At 46.8% G+C, this 15,144-nt stretch overlaps 1 pseudogene; it reads right to left on the bottom strand.

Annotated features, from left to right (window-relative positions):
* Positions 1-672: 672 nt before the first annotated feature.
* LOC133081765 (GTP-binding nuclear protein Ran-like) lies at positions 673-3,671 on the bottom strand (annotated as a pseudogene).
* Positions 3,672-15,144: the final 11,473 nt, after the last annotated feature.

Here is a 15,144-nt window from a genome sequence, read left to right as displayed (position 1 = left end):
GCCTGCTTTCCCTTTTGATTTAAGGCCGGTGCAGGGGCTTGGATTTGGAGCGTGGCATTGGAGGAACTCTTTAACGCCAACTAGCCTTAATTCCTCCTTCTTATATAACTAAATGGCAACTGAGAGGATACTTGGATTCCGCTTGCTTTTTTTCTTTTCGTTGCAGTAGTTTAGTTATTAATTAGTGTGCAAAAAAAAATGAAAAGGAAGTAATAAAATATCCTTGTTTATGTTCTAGTCCGCGGGTCTGTGTGCTCATTAGTTTGCAGCCTGGCGTGGGGATCGGGAACGCTGGGCCCCCGGGGAGTGGGCCGGACCGAGGGTGTCAGCGTCTTCCGTTGCGGAGGCATGGGCCAATGCAATTCGTTCCTCTTCCTCCCTCCCTCTTTCCCCCACCCCTCCCCCTCCCCTTCCTCCCTCCCCCCACCGTCCTCCCTCCCCCCACCGTCCTCCCTCCCCCCACCTTCCTCCCTCCCTCCCTCCTCACCACCTTCCTCCCTCCCCCACTCACCACCTTCCTCCCTTCCCCCCAACCCTCCCTCGCCCCCGCGCGGGTTCTGGGCGTCCTTGCAAGGAAAGGGCTTCCTGAGAGGGTGGCTTCGAGGCCAGAGAACTCGCAGTCATTCCTTAAGGAAGGGGGGACGGGATCAACAAGGCAGTTGAAAGCCGGTTCTAGGCGGCCTCCGGTGGTGCGCCCCGCGGGGCCCAAGCCGCCCCACCTCCCCGACTGCCCGGAGCCCCGCTGCGGACTGTGCTGGCTGCCGCCACCCGGCCTTCCGTGCTGCACCCCTTCACTTCGGGGTGGATCGGAGCCGGGGGATGCGGGGGCTCCCGGAGAGTGTGACTCAGAGGGGCAGAGGTCCCCCAATCCGCGAAGCCTGCGAGCCCCAGGGAGACCCTTAGCCCCAGGGCAGCGCGCTTGTCCCCTTGCAAGGATGGACTGCGGGGGTGGGGGGGGCCCGATTGGTGAAAGGGGCTTCTGGCCCCTCCCTGGAGGGCTTGGAGGGTTGTAATTCAGGCTGGCTTGCCTTTTCCAGCCCTTCTCAGCTCCATCCCCCCCTCCATCCCCCCCTCACCCCGAGCCGGAGCCCCAGCCGTCGGGCAGGTCCGGCAGGCTGTCCTGGGCAGTCTTGACCTGATGCGGCAGGTAGGAGGGAAGTAGGGTTGAGCAGCCTGGCCGGGAGGCCGCACTTCTTATTGCCCCCTCCCACCCGGGGCTGGGGGGCTGGGGGCTCCTGCCCCGCTGGAGCCGGGCCGGCTGGGGGCGCCAGCTGCCTTGGGAGCCGGTTTTGGAGGTGGGGTCAGGCCGGGCTCTTAGTCCTTGTTCACCTTATGACACACCCAGAAATTTTATATAATATCTCTAAGACATTCAGGGGAGAACTGGAGAGTATTTGGAGAGTCAAAATGTGGCCTGCTGGGAAAAAAAAAAAGTATTTCATTCTGTGTATTATGTAATCATGTAAAAAAATTAAGTGTGTTGAATATCAAGTATGTATATACATTTTTCTAATGAAATCTTTCCAACCCTCCCTTTTATTTTTTACTTTTACTATGGAAAATTTCAAACATATACAAAAATAGATGAGTAGATAATCCCCAGCTTCAATAATTATCAAGGTAGGGCCAATTTTGTTTCCTCTCTACACCCACCCACTTCCCCCTCCTATTATATCTTTTCAATTTTTAATGATAAGTTGAGCTTGCGTTTTAATTAGCCTTTGCTGTGTAACAAGCCACCCCAAGGAATAGTGGCTGAAAACAACAATATATTTTTTTTTAATTTATTTATTTATTTTATTTATTTATGGCTGTGTTGGGTCTTCATTTCTCTGCGAGGGCTTTCTCTAGTTGCGGCAAGCAGGGGCCACTCTTCATCGCGGTGCGCGGGCCTCTCACTATCGTGGCCTCTCGTTGTGGAGCACAGGCTCTAGACGCGCAGGCTCAGTAATTGTGGCTCACGGGCCCAGCTGCTCCGCGGCATGTGGGATCCTCCCAGACCAGGGCTCGAACCCGTGTCCCCTGTATTTGGCAGGCAGATTCTCAACCACTGCGCCACCAGGGAAGCCCCTCTTGCCAGTTTTGACTGGACTCACTCAAGAGGGAGGATCAGCTGGGCTGGAAGGTTCCAGATGGCCTAACTCACATATCTAGCTGCGGACTAGGACTCCTCAGGTCTCCTCTCCTCCATGGCTTCTCGTGTTCTAGTAGGCTAAGTGGACTTCTTTATATGGCAACCAGAACCTTCTGGGAGAATCAAGGCAGAAGCCTCAAGCTTCCTGAGCTAACTGTGGGAGTCTCAAGTCACTTCCAACCACTTCTATTGGCCAAAGCAGGTCACAAGGCCAGTCCAGACTCTGGGATAGGGGGGTAGAGAAATAGACCCACCCTTGGATGGGAGGAACAAAGTGCAGTGACACATTGCAAAGTGAATACTAGCATGTGAGGGATTGGTGGTCTTTAACCAATCTAGTACACAGTTAGCTTTTATCAACATAACTTTTTACATGAGGTTTTATGCTTGTAATGGCCACATACAATTCCTGATCTAGACTTTTTAATGATAAACAAAATGCTTGATAGTCACCATCAAGGAGAAACTTTGTTAGTACAGGTAAGCAATTGACATTTTTTATCATCCATTTAAAATTGTACAACAATTGAAATTATATTTAAAGAATCTGGCAGCTCTTCCTTTAGTGGGCAGATGAAAAGTTGATATTTCTCATGGTAATGCAAATGAATGTTTGACTCCAAACATCTCTCCCTATAGACACTTGAAAATGAAGATGAAGGTCTTATTTGAAGGAGGCATGTGCATTATGAGAGCAGTAGACCTGCAGTTGGCATGGACACCATAAAATTACACATCAGCCACAAAAGGATAAAGGTGTCTGATACATGTGGAGATGGGGTTTCAGGGCACGCTGTGGGGACCCTGCTCTGCCAGCCTCATATTACACTGCCAAGGCTCGGTCCATGACAACCTCTGGTGGGGCAAGAACAGGCATGGCAATGAACTCCAAGTTAGGGGCTCTAATTAGTTGTTGTTGTTGTTTTTTTAATTGAGGTATGGTTGATTTACAATGTTGTGTTAGTTTCTGCTGTACAGTAAAGTAATTCAGTTCTTTTCCATTATGGTTTATTACAGGATATTGAATATAGTTCCCTGTGATCCAATTAGTTTTTGAACAAGCCAAAGGAAAGGCTCTTCAGAGTTGTAGTTACTCTTAGCAGAACTGTCATAGTACTGAAGATTCTTCTTTTATGGAAGATGATGGATTTTGCCTTAACTTTCTTGTCCTTAATATCCACCTTGTTGCCACACAACATAATGAGGTTGTTTTCACATACTTGTACCAGATCTCTATGCCAGTTAGGCACATTCCTGTAAGCTCTCGATGTTACATCAAACATTAAAATTCTACATTGGGTTTGGATATAATAGCCATCTCTCCATCCACCAAATTTCTCCTGACCAGCTCAATATATCCCATACGTTGACCTTAATAGGTCCTCTGCTGGTGTGGAACACAAGGGAATGGACCTCAACCTCGAACATGGCTACGTTCTTCTCCAGTCACCAGTCAGTGACATTTCATGAATGTAGTTTTTCCATCACCAACCAATACAAGTTTGAATGGAGCTTGTGATTCTCCTTGGGCAGCCATCATGATGTTTCTTCCAGAAGCATCTCCATGCTGAGGGTGCTATGACCATTATTCTTGCATTTACTATTAACATGTTAGCATGCCCCATCTGTGTACCCCCTTTGTAAAATTAGGCAACAGTCTTCAAGACTACTCTCACTTCTGACACCAACTGCAGAGTTCAGGGGTCCCCAAGACCACCCTCAGGTCTGATTATTTGCTAGAAAGACTCATAGAACTCACTGAATGCTTTTATACTCATGGTTACAGTTTATCACTGTGAAAGGATACGGATTAAAATCAGTCAAGGGAAGAGACGCAGGGGGGCAGGGTCCGGAGAGGTCCAAACACGGAGCTTCCATTTGTCCTCTCCCAGTGGCGGCATGGATAGTGCTAACTCCTCCCAGCAACTATGTTGTGACAATATGCGTGGAGTATTGAGCTGATACCATGTGACCCAAAGCCCCTACTGTAAATCAAGTTGTTCTCCTATCTGGCGTGGCCTAAGGCCCCCAGGTAAACAAAGATACTCTTATCAGGCAAGACATTCTAAGGGTTTAGAGATCACCTTCCAGGAACCAAGGCAAAGGCCAGGCCTTTCTTCGGGCAAGGTTCATTCTTCACTGCACACCCTCATTCTGCTTTTTCTCTCTCTTCCTTTCTCCACATCTTTTCCCTTCCACCTCTCCTCTGTCCTAGGCTGGGAGGTCACGCTGTTATCATAGGGAGTTTGAAGGTCAATGAAAGGGATGGGACACCTCAGTAGTTCCCTCCCCAGGTCTCCACAGCTTTGTGTCCAGGGCGCTGTGTGGCAGAGGCCAGCCATGTTGCTGTCTGCCAGGAGAGCCCTGGGAGATGGCAGGTGAGTGTGGAGAGGGCAATGGGTCTGGGCAGCTAGTTGAGCTCCTGATCCCCCACGACCTGGTCATCTGGGGCATGTTCAAGGCGTCACGTCTACTCCCTGGAGTGTGAGGGAACTGACACCAAAGGGACAGAGAGAGGCGCCTGGGCAGGTCTGTGCTAAGTTGTCTGTGGCACTGATCACTACTCCCAAGTTCAAGTTGAACCCTGAACTTCAGGTAGAGGAAGATCTTCCACCACCACACCCTAGGAGACCAGGCGTCTTGGAGATTACATGTGATTCTGGGAAGGATGGCTATGCCCAGAATGTGGGACGGAAGTGGATGATGAAGACTTTGGAGTCCCAGAAACCTACCAGTTCCTAAGAGTAGGCGGTGACAGATTGTTTGCAAAAATGGCCACAATTCCACTTATGTGAGATATTGAGAATAGTCAAATTCATAGAGACAGAAAGGAGAATAGAGGCTACCAGGGGCTGGGGAAGGGGGAAAAGGGCAGTTATTGTTCAGTGGGTCCAGAGTTTCAGTTTGGGATGATGAAAAAGTTCTGAGGTTGACAACACCTCATGCTGGCAAGGATGCGGCACAACAGGAACGCTCATTCATCGCCTGTGGGAATGCAAAATGGTTCAGCCACTTTGGAAAATCATTTGGCGGTTTCTTAGAAAACTAAACATACACTTACCGTACAATCCACTACTCGTGCTTCTTGGTATTCACCCAAAGGAGTTGAAAACTTATGTCCACACAAAAACATGCATATAGATGTTTACAGCCACTTTATTCATAACTGCCAAAGCTTGGAAGCAACGAAGATGTCCTTCAGTAGGTGAGTGGATAAACTGTGGTCCATCCAGACAATGGAATATGATTCAATGCTAAAAAGAAGTGAGCTATCCAGCCATGAAAAGACATGGCGGAACCTTAAATGCATATTACTAAGTGACAGAAGCCCATCAGAAAAGGCTGCAAACTGTATGATTCCAACTATATGACATCTGGAAAAGGCAAAACTATGGAGACACTAAAAAGATCAGTGGTTGCCAGGGGCTGGGGAGAGGGAGGCAGGAAAAGGAGTAGCGCAGAGGATTTTTGAGGCACTGAAAAGAAATGGTCTTGTAATAACTGTAAAAATACTAAATGAATGAAAGGTAGGATTTTTGAACGTCTATTAAAAAACAGTGCTGGAAATGGATGGTAGTGATGGTTGTACAACAATGTGAATGTATTCTTTTTTTCTTGGCTGCGCCAAGCGGCATGTGAGGTCTTAGTTCCCTGACCAGGGATCAAACCCATGCCCCCTGCAGTGGAAGCGCCTAGTCTTAACCACTAGACCCCCGGGGAAGTCCCACAATGTGAATGTATTTAATGCCACTGAACTGTACACCTGGTTAAAATGGTCAATTTTATGCGTGGATAAAGTCTCTTTCTAGACTTTCTCTGATCTATTCCACTGGTTTCTCTTCTATTCACGTACCAGTACTACACTGTTTTCATTCTAGAGGCTTTATAGTATTTTTAATATCTGTTGGAAAAAATTATGAAATTTATGCCAACAAATTTGACAACTTAGGTGAAATGGAAAAAGTCCTTGAAAGACATAAACTATCAAAGCTCAATTAAGAAGAAAGAGATAACCTGTTTAGCCTTATATCTATTAAAGAAATTGAATTTGTTGAAAACATTTCTATACAGAAAACTCCAGGCCCAGCTGGCTTCATGGGAGTATTCCAATAAATATTTAAGGACAAAATGAGTCAATTCTCCATAAACTCTTCCAGGAAATTCAAGAGGAGAGACTATTTTCCAAATCATTCATGAGGTGGTCGGCATTACCCTATACCAAAATCAAACAAAAATATTATAAGAAAAGAAAACTATATACCAATGTACTTCAGGAAGATTAATGCAAAAGTTCTTAACAAAATTTGAGCAAATCAAATCCAATAATACATAATAAGGAAAATACATCATATCTGAATGGGTTTTATCCTAAGAATGTGAGGCTGGTTCAATATTCAAAAATTGATCAGTGCAATTCGCTATATCAATGACAAGAGAAGCCATATGATCATGAATGGATAAAGAAGATGTGATATATATATATATCACATCCATGTGACAACATGGATGGACCTTGAGGGTATTATGCTAAGTGAAATAAGTCAGACGAAGAAAGACAAATACTGTGTGATTTCACTCATATGTGGAATATAAAAAACAAAACAAAAACAAATGAACAAACCAAAGGAAACAAAAACAAACATGTAGATACAGAGGACAGAGTAGTGGCTACCTGTATGGCTGGTAGCATAACTGATGCCATCTTAGGCCCTTACAGTTCTCCCATCCTTTCACTGACCCTACCCAGGACTGTACTATGCAGTGAAGCACTTCTCTGTCATCAAGGGTTTTGTAGTTAATAGATATTGTTTAATAATCATTAGGACCTGGTAGGCTCTATGCTCCGTTAGGCCCCAAACAATGATGAAAACCTTTTGTGACGTATTCCCAGCACCCATGTGACTAGTTACCCATTCATAAATCTTAATTTAGGAATGCATGGCCCATTTCCAAGCAACTACACCCATACCCTAGATTAACTATAAAATTGTCCCAATGGTCCCTCAGTGGTACAGAGTGCAGCTACCAATGCTGCTGACTTGCTGTCCACCAGATCCAGATCCCATCCTGTGAGTAAGTTACCCTATAATAAACTGATCCATTGATTATATGGAGCTGCTTGCCTCGATTTTTGGTCTCAAGATGCCTTCTCAGTTTCATGGGCACATTTCGTTCCCTCAGTCCCACAATATTACCAGAGGGGAAGGAAGGAGGGGGAGGGCAAAATAGGTAAAGGGGATCAACTGTATGTTGATGGATGAAAACTAAATTTTTGGTGGTGAGCATGTTGTAGTGTATAAAGAAGTAGAAATATGGGAACTCCCTGGTGGTCCAGTGGTTAGGACTCCACGCTTTCACTGCCGAGGGCCCGGGTTCAATCCCTGGTTGGGGAACTAAGATCCCGCAAGCCGAAATAGAAATATAATGTTGTACACATGAAACTTATATAAACGAATGTTACCTTAATAAAAAAAATTTAAAAAAAAAAAGAAAAAGTGGCTACAGTTATTATTCTCTCTGTACCTGCATCCATTTTCAATGCAGAGTAGCTGCTCCCATCAAGAGCTGCAGCCCTTGAACCTGGGCTGGTCTTCGGACTTGCTCTGATCAATTGAATACAAAACGTTATTCCTGGTCCAGGCCTATCTCAAGAGGCCGTGAGCATTTTTGCTGTTTCAGCATTATCTCCTGCAACTCAGCCACCTCCCTGTGAACAAACCCAGGCTAGTCTGCTGGGATATGCAAGACCACACAGAAGAAAGACAACCTGACCAGCAGAGGCCATCTCAGACCAGCCTATCCCCAGCCAACCTGGCAGCAGATATCACAGACGCGGGTGTGAGCCAAGTGCATCAGCCCAGATCACCAGTCTGCAGAATCCAGAGCTAAATCAAGAGTTGGTGCCTTAAGGCACTAAGCTTTGTGGTTGGTTGTTTTGTAGCAACAGCTAACTGACTCTGAGTATGGCAATGGAGATAAATAAGGATTTTTTTTTGATGAGGAGCCTAACCCTCTCAGATGCTGGTTTCCCTTAAGTTGGAGAGTTTGAGGGACACCGTTTGGTAATGTAACCAAGCAGGACCCTATTGGGCCTTCCCAGGACAGACCACCCCCCATGTCCTCCACCTGCCTCTTGTCTGTAGGAAAACTTTAGCCTCCTAGGCCTTCCCTGAGTTCCAAAGAATATATTTAATCAGAGAAGTGAGAAAATGGAGAAACAAAGGAAAACAGTCAAACAAGACAAAATAATAGTTTGGCCATTAAACAAAGTCAGGACCTTTAGTTCCTCCTCAAGGGCTATAGATAATCTTTGGAGCCAAATCCTTTGAGCTGTTTTGCAGACACTGAAGCCCCCACCAGGTGGAAGAAGTTAACTGTCTGCTGCCCACAAGCACGCAGACCCCAGACCAGCTGGAACCAGAAGGTTGATGTTGACTCCTGATTACCTCACCACCAACCAATCAGAAGAATGTCCACCAGCTGATCACATACCCAGCAACCCTCTCTTTAAAAACCTTCCCCTGAAAGCCATCAGGAGTTTGGGCCTTTTGAGCATTAGGTGCCTGGACTCCTTGCTTGGGGCCCTGCAGTACACGCTGCACTTCCCTTCACCACGACCCAGTGTCAGTAGATTGGCTTTACTGCGCCGGCGAGGCGAGCGGACCCAAGTTTGGTTCAGTAACACTAATGGTTTGGGGAAAACTTGGACGTGGCCGTTACCTTCAATAACGCTGAAGAAGCCTAGGACTGCTTGGAGGTCACGTTTCCAGCCTTACCGGCTTCAAGTTTCCAGCCTTACCCGTTCTTGGACATCAGAATCCAATATGAAGGAGATGTGGGTGAGTCAGCACCTGGCTGAGGACTTTCAGTGCGGTGATGGTGGGGCATGGGAATAGGAAGGGGTGGGGAGCCAGGCTGGCCCTCCAAGAAGCAGGCCCACTGGCTCCCCCATGTGCCTCCAGCATCCTTTGCAGGCAGCCCTGCAACACTCCCCCTGGCCCTCTCCCCCCCAACTCCTCCCCCCTCGCCCTCCTCCCCCCCTCGCCCTCCTCCCCCCTCGCCCTCCTCCCCCCCTCGCCCTCCTCCCCCCCTCGCCCTCCTCCCCCCCTCGCCCTCCTCCCCCCTCGCCCTCCTCCCCCCCTCGCCCTCCTCCCCCCCTCGCCCTCCTCCCCCCCTCGCCCTCCTCCCCCCCTCGCCCTCCTCCCCCCCCCACAAGGCTTGCGGGCCCACCCTGCTTCACCTGGTGGGAGGTTCATACAGGCTAAGATTAACCGTAAATGTGGAGGTTGTTACTCAGAGCTGGGTTTCACACCTTCTGGCATTCAGTGCTAGCCTAGTTTTTAATAAAAACAACACTATTTTGGTGCCGTAAACCTATTTTTCACCATCTGGCGTACCCTTATGCCTCTTATGTTTCTTCTAGTACAGCCTGACAGGAAAAAACCATCGTGGATCTAGAAGCTCTCCACCAAAGAGGATATTATTGTACATTCAAATGGATAAGGCACCTCTCTGCAGGTTGGAGCTGCTTAACTCTGAGCAAAGACTTTCAAAAAATCCTCTTTCTACAAATGTCAGTAGAACAAGATGAAAGAAGTTTACCTCATGAAACATTAAGGTAAAAAATGAAAGTTTGGTGGGGTTTTCTGCATAACAGATGATGACAATCTTAAAATACCCAAGAGACTAACGAGGAAGAAAACCCACCCCTTCTGTCTGAGGGAATGGTGATAGGATGGCCCCAAGCTGTCCTCTGCAATTTCCTTGGGGGTGACACTAAAGGAATGGAAGCCTCTGGGGGAACCAACAGCAGAAGTAGCTTAACTGAGTAAAGTCATTCTCATTGGATCAAGCTTTTAATAACTCTGTGGTAATTTTGTGATTCTCTGAATTTTCTGGAATGGAAGTCAGCTGTTGCACTTATGTTCATCAGCACCTTTTTACTGATAAAAAGAGCTGCTCCAAAGCACACACATGTCTCAAGAAAAGGGGTCTTGTGCCTCTTTTTACTTAATGAGCCTATAGTTCTTGATTCTCATGTATGTGATGAGTGGGTGTGTGTGGGTGTCCGTATGAGGTGGCTCCAGGTTTTGTCGGTTTTTGAAGATTATATAATTTGGAGGGACTTAAAAAAACCCAGCAAATTAGGAATACAGAATTAGGAAAGGAATGTTCTTTAGAATCAGAAAGAAAACACAGTACATAACATTTTAAAAGCTGAGAAATACCTCAAATCTCACATAATTCAGAAAACTGACATAACGTTTTGTTAACTGCCTGACAAACCTCTATAACACTTTTTTCCCTACGATTTTTGTCTGCAGATGCTTTGCTTGCCTTTTCATATGACAACAATCTTGTAATATCATTTTCTAGCAAGAGGATAGAAAGATAATTCATTGTGATTTTCTTTTAGCATGGTTGATGGAAATTTGGTTTTCATTATTGATACTGTAGAAAAATTTCAGCTTTGCGATTTGTTATTAGTAATGCTGTGTACATTTTTAGGACTGCTGTCAAATTGGGGGAAACCTCTATCAAGTTTCTTTCATATAAAAGCTGTAAATTTTCTGGGCATATCAAGGTTTCATGTTCAGAGACCCATCTTAAATACTCTGAATTGACAATACTCAGGCAACCTGACCTCAGTGTCTTGTAGAGATCTATTAGGAGATTTGTGTTATTTTTGTCAATATCAGTATTTTGGTCAAGTCAGCAAGACATTTAATTTTTTTCCCAGTGTGTTCATATACTTCACTTCTTCTCATTAAGTATATTATTAATCCCCAAACCCATATATTGTCTCTTTTCGGATTTTATCTCTCTCTTTTGGTATAATCTGAAAAAAATTTTGTCACAATTTACTTCTCCATGCCAGAATCATTTCTGTTGGTTACAGATGGGCATACTTGAAAAATAATTTCATTTTATAGGGAGTTTGCAATTATATTCACTGCATTTTTTTTCCCACTGCATTATTGATGATACACTTAACAAGAAAAACTTCCGTTTTGAGCTGCTCGTAAGTTTAGGCATTTGATGATTGGAAGAATTTCCCACAGATCAGCTTCCGGCTCTGTACATTTCAAACCTTGTTTCTCCTCCGCCTCCTCCCACATCCCAGCTGCTCTAGTGCTCAGTGTCATGATGCCAGGTGGGCAGTGGGATTATTCCTGGAAGTCATTCCTGCCCCAGGATGGTCAGTAATAACTATGTAAACAGATCCCATGAAGGTCACAGTAAAATGTGTCCCCAACTCAACTTCCTCTTAGGCAGCTTCTAATGCTTCAGGACCCGAGGGGAAGTGTGACAGAATCAGGGTGGGGAGAGAGCCATCTTAACCAATTACAATTCAATACAGATCTTAAACTAATTTACAGTTCACTTCTGCAGATTGTACCAACACGTATGACCGGGCGAACCCATTTCTGAGGGCCCTGCCAAGAGTCTTCTGCAAATGAGGGGCCCTGCCGCTTAAGCTTCATCAGCTCTGTATAGGTACGAGCCTGTGAGGGGTTTTTGTTTGTTTCTTTGAATTGACAAGCGGCAGCGAAATACCAAAGGGCCGACTCCGGAAGGCTTGGATCTGTGTTTCCCCGTGACCTTGAACAGATCGTGCCCCTCTCTGTTCGCCTTGGTCCCTCACCTCCCAGCCTCCCACGCACGAAGGGCCCCCTAGCGCCCGCCCAGTCCGGGTCCCCCGCCGTGTCAGCACGCGGCCACTAGAGGGCACCACACCCCCGTCCCGGAGCCGGGGCGGCCGCGGGACTGGGGGCTGGGTTGCCAAGGCGACGGCAGCGGCAGTCTAGCTGCTGCTGGCCAGTCTCCCAGGGCTGTAGATACTTTGTGCGACAATCACGAATCGTGCTCCATGGGAAACGTCGACACCCACAGAAAACTGGTAAACCAGGCAGGGCCTTGTGCAGAACCCGCTTGGTCTTGAATGGCCGCTCGTGATGGGACAGGAGCCTCAGAGAGCTAGCCGGTTCCCTACTGATGGGCAAAGGGCCGTGACCCCTGCCGTGGCCTGGGAGGGGCCCTCCCTGCTACCAGGCCTCCCCTGGGGATTTTGCCATCCCTCAGGCTCCTGAAGTGCATGGGACACTCCTTGATTTGAGGTGTCTGGGATGGGGAGGGGGTGTTCACTAAGTGATCTTGGGGTGCTTGTGACGGGCGGGACCACCAGCTAGAGAATAAGGCTCAGGGCCTCCCAGGCTGCTGCTCTTCCGGCTCCAGTCCTGGAGGGCCTGTGTTGGTGACACCACCCTGGGCTGGGTGGCAGGATCTGATGGGGTCCGCAGAGCCCACTGGTCCCTGACCAATGCCAATCACCCTCTAAGGGGGCCACAGGGCAGGATGGGCTCCTCTCCCGCTGCATGGCCTGACCTCCAAATGGGGGCTCTGTGGACCCCATCAGATCAGCATGGGCTCGAACCCATGTCCCCTGCCTTGGCAGGCGGATTCTTAACCACTGCTCCACCAGGGAAGTTCTCCAAAAAATTTTAAAGCATACAATTCAGTAGCATTTAATATGTTCACAGCGTTGTGCAACCATCAACATTCTCTAGTTCCAGAACATTTTCATCATCCCAAAAGGAAACCCACACCCATTAGCAGTCACTCCCTATTCCCCCCAGCCCCTGGCAACCAATAATCTACTTTCTGTCCCTGTGAATTTGCCTATTCTGGACATTTCACTTAGATGCAGTCATACAATGTGTGGTCTTTGTGTCTGGCTTTCGCTCAGCACAATCTTTCTAAAGTTCATCCATGTTGTAGCAGGTATTTAGTACTTCATTCATCTTTATGGCCAAATAATATTCCATTGTGTTGATAGTCCGCATTTTGTGTATCCATTCAGCTGTTTATGAGCACTTGGGCTGTTTTCACATTTTGGTGATTGTGAATAGAAGCACATGTACCTTTACGTCTGCATCTTGCTGTCATCTGTGGGCCCCTCTGAGGGCGGCTCTCTGCGAATGTTGGGCTGTGAGCAGGTCTTCCGGCATCTACCCCACCTCCCAACCCACCCCAGCCCAGGGGACCTTTGTGTGGTCTGGGGGGGCTTGGACTCATCAGTCACCACCTCAAACAGAGAGGGTCCACTGGAGTTATTTTGTTTCCTCTCAGGGGCTAGGCCTTTACAACTCAGACACCAGAATCTGCTCCTTTTTCTCTGTTTTCTGCTAATACATCCGTAAGGCAGAGAACAAGACTGGTCTGGTTGCTGCCACAATGAGAGGGTGGATGAGCCAGGACGACGGAAGACACTAGAAGATGGGGGACATGAGGGAACAAAGGTGACAGTTTGAAAATATGAGCCTACATACTTTCATTTTTACTTATTCTCTTGATGACAACTTGTACACATGATTAGAGGGTGGGACAACGTGGGACATGGAAGCCACGGCCCAGGAAAATGCGGAGGGGAGATCGGGAGGGGCCCTCTTCCCCCTCATCAGGGCCAGTCTGCCCAGGCCCTGATATGAAGCAGGAAGGGGGGAGGCAGGGTCTGTATGTGGAGCAGGGGGGCAACCCCGCTTAGACAAGCAGACCCAGGTGGTCCTTCTTTACCAAGGGAGATGGGCAAATTGTGATCGCCAGTTCTGGAAAAGGTAGCCAGTGGGCCTTGGCAGGGGAAATCTCTCCCCAAATCCACAAAAATCCACATGGAGGGAATCCTCCATAAGCCTGTGGATCAACGAACAAACTACGTCAAGGTAGGATTTTAATGGCCTGGGATCCTTTGATCCATCGAGTCCTCTAGTTACAGAAAAGAAACCCTCCGCTCTCCTCTCTGATCCGCCCTGCCCTTTGCTAGAGTCTAAATCGGCTGTTCCAGTGAACACAAGCAGCCCCACCCAACTTACCGCATTTGGGATTCAGCATTTACTGAGATGTCCTGGATGAGCTGCTCTCAGATTCCCAGGTTTCACTTCTTTTTTTTTAAAGATTTTTTCGGATAAATTTATTTATTTATTTAGGCTGCATTGGGTCTTCGTTGCTGCGTGCGGGCTTTCTCTAGTTGTGGCGAGCGGGGGCTATTCTTTGTTGTAGGTTGCAGAGCACGGGCTCTAGGTGCGCGGGCTTCAGTAGTTGTGACTTGTGGGCTCTAGAGCATAGGCTCAGTAGTTGTGGTGCACGGGCTTAGTTGCTCTGCGGCATGTGGGATCTTCCCGGACCAGGGCTCGAATCCGCGTCCCCTGCATTAGCAGGCGGATTCTCAACCACTGCGCCACCAGGGAAGTCCCTCACTTCTTTTTTTTTTTTTTTTTTTTTTTAAAGGGGACCAACATTGGTTTGCCAACTTTGTTTTGTTTTTTCTTCTTTAGATCCTTTTTTTTTTTAATTGAAGTACAGTTGATTTACGATGTTGTGTTAGTTTCTGGTGTACAGCAAAGTGATTTAGTTATATATACATATATATGTATTTCTTTTTCAGGTTCTTTTTCATTATAGTTTATTATAAGATATTGAATATAGTTCCCTGTGCTATACAGTAGGGCCTTGTTGTTTATTTTATCAATATATATTGTAGTGTGTGTATATTAATCCCAAATTCCTAATTTATCCCTCCCTCCTCCCCCTTCCCCCTTTGGTAACCATAAGTTTGTTTTCTCTGACTGGGGGTCTGTTTCTGTTTTGTAAATAAGTTCACTTGTATCATTTTTTAGATTCCACATATAAGTGATATATTTGTCTTACTTCACTTAGTATGATAATCTCTAGGTCCATCCACGTTTCTGCAAATGGCATTATTTCGTTCTTTTTTATGGCTGAATAGTCCATTGTATATATGTACCACATCTTCTTTACCCATTCATCTGTTGATGGACATTCAGGTTATTTCCATGTCTTGGCTATTGTAAATAGTGCTGGTATGAACATTGGGGTGCATGTATTTTTTGAGTTAGAGTTTTCTCCAGGTATTTGCCCAGGAGTGGGATTGCTGGATCATATGGTAAATCTATTTTTAGTTTTTTAAGGAACCTCCCTACTGTTTTCCATAG

Source organism: Eubalaena glacialis, chromosome X, assembly GCF_028564815.1.
Source record: "Eubalaena glacialis isolate mEubGla1 chromosome X, mEubGla1.1.hap2.+ XY, whole genome shotgun sequence".
Classification (NCBI taxonomy): Eukaryota; Metazoa; Chordata; class Mammalia; order Artiodactyla; family Balaenidae; genus Eubalaena; species Eubalaena glacialis.
The sequence above is the reverse complement of the archived record's forward strand: the minus strand, read 5'-3'. Positions and strand labels throughout refer to the sequence as shown.